The sequence below is a fragment of the Myotis brandtii genome, unplaced genomic scaffold (genome assembly GCF_000412655.1).
Source record: "Myotis brandtii unplaced genomic scaffold, ASM41265v1 scaffold268, whole genome shotgun sequence".
Lineage (NCBI taxonomy): Eukaryota > Metazoa > Chordata > Mammalia > Chiroptera > Vespertilionidae > Myotis > Myotis brandtii.
This window is the reverse complement of record NW_005360187.1, coordinates 3,359,601-3,364,823: the sequence shown is the minus strand read 5'-3', so window position 1 is coordinate 3,364,823 and position 5,223 is coordinate 3,359,601. Positions and strand designations below refer to the sequence as shown.

Sequence of the window (5,223 nt, the reverse complement as noted above, 5' to 3'; positions counted from 1 at the left end):
GTCCCGCCCAGAGCCCGCCCCGACGTCCTGCCTCCGCCTGCAATTTGGGATCAGCCCAGCCCTCCCGCAACCTTCACCGCGTGCGCCCTCGCACCTAGGGTCCCCACTGCTGCTCGGTTGACTTCTCACGAACATGGATGGGGTCCCGGCCATATGCCAGGCCTAGGGGGTACAGCGGCCAGCAAGATGGAGGGGGTCCTAAATAGAGAAGAAAACAGACAAGACCCAAGAAACAGCCGGTAGACAGAATGCTGACAAGTTATGATGTGTTGGGAGGCGCATGATAAAAGGAATTGGGTGGAGAATAAAGGGAGGACTCTGCGTCAGATGCAATGGCCAAGAAAGACCTGGACACTCTGCTTGTGGCAGAGGACCTCCTGGCCTTGCCCTCCGTGGGGCAGGCGACTCTAATAAGGTCACCCGTCAGGCCTGGTGGGCAGGGCAGGGAAGGGCGGCCAGGCCTGAAGGGACAACATGGGCAGCCAGGTAGGAAGAAGAAGGGCAGAGCTGACTTCAGCAGAAAGGAAGGACCGGTGCAAAGGCTCTGAGGCCTAAAGGAGCTGGTCTTACTAAGAGTCTGGGCACCATATTGTCCTCTTTTCACCAGGAAGGAAGCCAAGACTGCAGAGGGTGGGGAATTAGGTAAAAGTCTCAGACCTAATTTGTCTCCAAGAATAGGCTCCTTCGAAATCCCATTCGCTCCTGCAAACCAGATCTCTCTCCCCTTCCTGGGGGGCCGTTGATTTTGCCATTTCTTCTCCACCAGGATAACCGCCGGCCTCAGAAGCTCGCCTGCTGCAGTCTGCATGTGCGAGAGCTGGCTCTGAGGTTTAACTTTTATCCAATGATTATCACACCCAGATCTGATACTTGGTTTTTCTCTGAAAACTTAAATTGATAGGTTAAATAAATGACATATGCTTCATCAGCATAATTGGGGGCTATATGATCAAATTCAAAAAGACTAAGTGATTTTACAGGAACATGTGTGAGAAACATAATATAATGATATGCATGATATAATCCTAATTTTACTTTTAGAAACATAAATATAGACAAATATTTTGAAGGAAATGTAGAAAATCATTGATCATAGCTCTCTAGGTAGTAGCTTGGGAATGTTAGTGACATTACTGAATGTTCTTCCAAATTTCCTATATTTTTTAGAATCAATATTGAATTTACAATCAGAAAAATATTTTTTAAATCAGAGTTTTGTTTTTGTTTTGTTTTGTTTTTTAACAAAAGAAAGACAATACCAAAATTATTCAACACTCAGATCTCTAGGATTTGGTGCCACTGAAAAATCCAGAACTGCCCTGGCTTATCGGGGGTGTCCTTCGAAGAGTCATTTCCCCCCTCAGAGCTTCCATTTCCCCAACTAAAAACAGAGAGGAATAAACTTTGTCAGTGGTTTTCACAAAACTATTCTTACGTACCTCTTAAAGTTTTTATTGCTATTATAAATTATATTTTCAAGTTTATGTTTTATAGTGTATTGATTGATGGTTATTGCAATGTGGTTGACTTTTAATTAATAATCCTATATTTTGCTAACTTGAACTCTTTTAGTTCTAAGTTTATAGGCTCTCTTGAATTTTCTATGTAAGTAAACAAAGAGTCTCCAAGTAATGACAGTGTAGTATCTTCTATTTTATTTCCGTTTCCTTGTTTTACTCACTGACTAAAATCTCTAGCACAGTGTTGAATTGCAGTAATGGTGGTGGACATTTCTGTCTTGTTCTTGACTTTTCTAACATGTCACCATTGAATATGATGTTTGTTGGAGGTTTTTTTATAGATATCTTTTATTGGTGTAAAGAAACACTATTCTATACTTACCTGGCAGGGGAGATACCATGATCACGAAGAAACACTATTCTGCTGTGTTATGAATGGGCATTGAAATGTATCAAATGTGGGATTTTTTTCACCCTAATGTAACGTATTACAATCATGGATTTTATTACAGTAAACTATCCATGCATTCCTAGAATAAACTTACTTTTTTAAAAAATATATTTTATTGATTTTTTTTTTACAGAGAAGAAGGGAGAGGGATAGAGAGTTAAAAACATCAATGAGAGAGAAACATTGATCAGCTGCCTCCTGCACACCCCCCACTGGGGATGTGCCCGCAACCAAGGTACATGCCCTTGACCGGAATCGAACCCGGGACCCTTCAGTCCACAGGCCGACGCTCTATCCACTGAGCTAAACCAGTTAGGACTAGAATAAACTTACTTTTTAAAATATATATATATATTATTGATTTTTTACAGAGAGGAAGGGGAAGGGATAGAGAGTTAGAAACATCGATGAGAGAGAAACATCGATCAGCTGCCTCCTGCACACCCCCACACTGGGGATGTGCCCACAACCAAGGTACATGCCCTTGACTGGAATCGAACCTGGGACCCTTCAGTCCGCAGGCTGATGCTCTAGCCACTGAGCCAAACCGGTTGGGGCTAGAATAAACTTACTTTGATGATGCATTATTTTTTCACTAAAGCAGCTTCTGTAAGACTGGAGTTTCCTGTAATTTGGATTGCCTATAGATTTCTTCTATAAATCATCTTGGTTTAGGGCTTAGGCATTTATGCTGACACCCCAACCCACAACATTCAATCTGGCCTCTGGGCCCACCTCTCCACCTAAACAGCTCTTCTGGGGATACCAGGAAGAACCTCCTCAGCTATCCCCCTCGCAGGCCTCCCTGAGAGACAGACTCTTCCAAGCCCTGCTCTACTCTTCCTCCTGCCTCTGTAGCACCTCCTCTCGACCTCATAGAGTCGTTCCTCCTCTGCCATTACCTACCCCTCATGTCCAGGCTCGGTCAAGGCCATCCTCAGACACTTCCATGGATTCTATTATTGTCTCTAAGCCAAAAAGTTCCCAAACCCATACCTCCAGCCCAGGCCTCTCTCTCGACTCCAGACCTACAGATGCATATTCTACAGCCCCAACTATGTGCCAGGGACTGTGCTCAGTGCTCTCACCTTCTGGGTCAGTTCTCTATCACCACATAATAAATTATCCCAAAATTTAAGGACATAAAACAACAAACATTTCTTATCTCATGGTTTCTGGGAGTCAAGAATTTGGAAGTAGATGAGGTAGGTAGCAGATCTTGCAGCCTAGATGTCAGCTGGGGCTGCAGTCATCTGAAGGCTTGGCTGGGGCGGGAGGATTCGCATCTAAGCTCGCGCCTGTAGTTTTCAGGAGGAGCAGTAGTTCCTCTTCACGTGAGCCTCTCCTGACAGCATGGCAGCTGGCATCCCCCAAAGCAAGTGATTTAACGGAGAACAGAAAACCACAAGGTCTTTTCTAACCCAGCCTTGAAAGGGACATACCTGGAGTCTTGTGGTCTCACAGACCAGCCCTGTTACAGTGTGGGGTCACCACACAAGGCCGTGAATACCATGAGGTGAGAATCAATGGGGTTACTGTATCTTGGAGGTTGCCCACCACACCCTCACCACAGCTCTGAGTGCAGGTTGCCCACATCATCCCAGGTCCAGAGCAAAAAACAGGCGAGGAGAGGTGAAGTCAGTGCTCAAGGTGACACGGCCAAGTGTGAGAAGAGAGCTTTGACCACAGCTCTGCCCAGCCCCCCACATTTTTTCTGCCTCCACAGTCCATCCTCCAATGGTCCACCACCAGCCTCCTCACCTTCAAAATGTGCAAGCCTGAGCCCTCTCGCCTACCACCCCCAAACCTCCCAGGCTCCCAGCTCAGCTCAGCAAATGATGCCACCATCCTCCCATCTGTCCGGCCCAGAAGCTTTGAGTCATGACTGCTCCTCCCACCCCTCACTTCCTAGTGCCAGCTACCCCAGCCCTGCCAAGTCCTCCTCCTCAGTGCAGCCTGGGTTTCCCTCTCCTTCTCCCTCGATCTCTACCACCATCACACTGGGCCAAGCCACCCACTTGTCCATCCAGGACATCTGCAGTAGCTCCTCCCTGGCCTCCCTCATTCTCTCTGCCCCCACAATGCCCATCTGCCCTCCTCTCTCCAGCATGAGTCACCTTTAAGAACACAAAGCTAGTGTGTCACTCTGTCTGCTTTAAACTCCTTCCAAGGCTCTTATTGCATGCAGGACCCAGCCCAAATTCCCTCCGGTGTGATCTGGCCCCTGGCCCCTACTCCAGCCTGCTCCTCTGTGCCTCTTCTCTCTCTGCGGCCCCAGCCCCTCTGGCCACATTATGGTATCTGGGACCCACTGCAATTTTTTTTCACTTTGGGGCTTCTGCTATGCCGTTCCCTTAGCCTAAAATGCTCTTCCCCAAGCTCTTGGCCTGCCTGTCTCCCCATCTTCAGCATATTGTCACCTACTCAGAGAGGCCTTTCCTGACCTCCCAGCCAGGCTGATGTCCTCAGCTACAACTTCCACAATGCCTGTGCTTCTCCCTCCTCACCTCACCGCTCCTCAGCTGAACTGTGAGCTTTCTGAGAGCAGAGGCTGTCTGTCTGGCCAGCAACAGCACCCTAGAACTTCACGGTGAGCCTGGCACTTAGCACACCATACCCAGCCATTAGATAATGTTCAGTTCCTTAAATGAAGCCCGGGATCCCTCGCCTCCAGGTCTTTGCACATGCTGTTCCTTCCCCAGGGGTGCCCTTCCCCCTTGTCCCCCAATTTACTCAGCTAATCCCTGTATATTCATCAGGAACTAGGGTCACCAGATTTAACAAATAAAAATACAGGACACTCAGTTAATTTTTAATTTCAGGTAAATAACAAATAATCTTTTTAATGTAAGTACGTCACAAGTATTGCATTAAATACAAGCGTCTGTATTTTACCTGGCAACCCTAGTGGAACCAGCACCAGTTCTGCCTCCTCTAGGAGGTCTCCCTGGCCTCTACCCTCACCCCTTGGTCTGCTCACTCCCACCCCAGGCTCCCAAACCCCTCCCCTGCTCGCCCCTACTCAGCATGAGCGCTCACTGTGTTTTGAAATTGTCCATTACCAACTAGAATGTGACCTCCTTGGCAGGAAACTGCGTCTTGGTCTTCGCCCAGAGTCTCTTCTCACCTGGGCCAACCCTGGCCACAGGACGTGGTCACTAAGGTTTACTGAGTAGAGAAATGAAAGAGCATCAAAGAGAAAAAGTAAACAAGATGGGGAAAGGAACTAGCAAGTGAAACTTGGCCCAGAAAATGGGATGAATCTCTTGGCTGATTACCCACAGTGGGGAGCTCTCCTTCCCACCCCACCTC

The 5,223-nt window shown here is 47.4% G+C and overlaps 1 protein-coding gene across 1 annotated transcript in view; it reads right to left on the bottom strand.

Moving 5' to 3' along the window:
- KCTD6 (potassium channel tetramerization domain containing 6) overlaps positions 1-3,099 on the bottom strand; it is a 15,893-nt gene extending 12,794 nt beyond the window's left edge. The window contains exon 1 of the mRNA XM_014541377.1: positions 3,077-3,099. The gene's annotated coding sequence lies outside the window, so the exon portion shown is untranslated. The remainder of the gene's footprint in view (positions 1-3,076) is intronic.
- Positions 3,100-5,223: the final 2,124 nt, after the last annotated feature.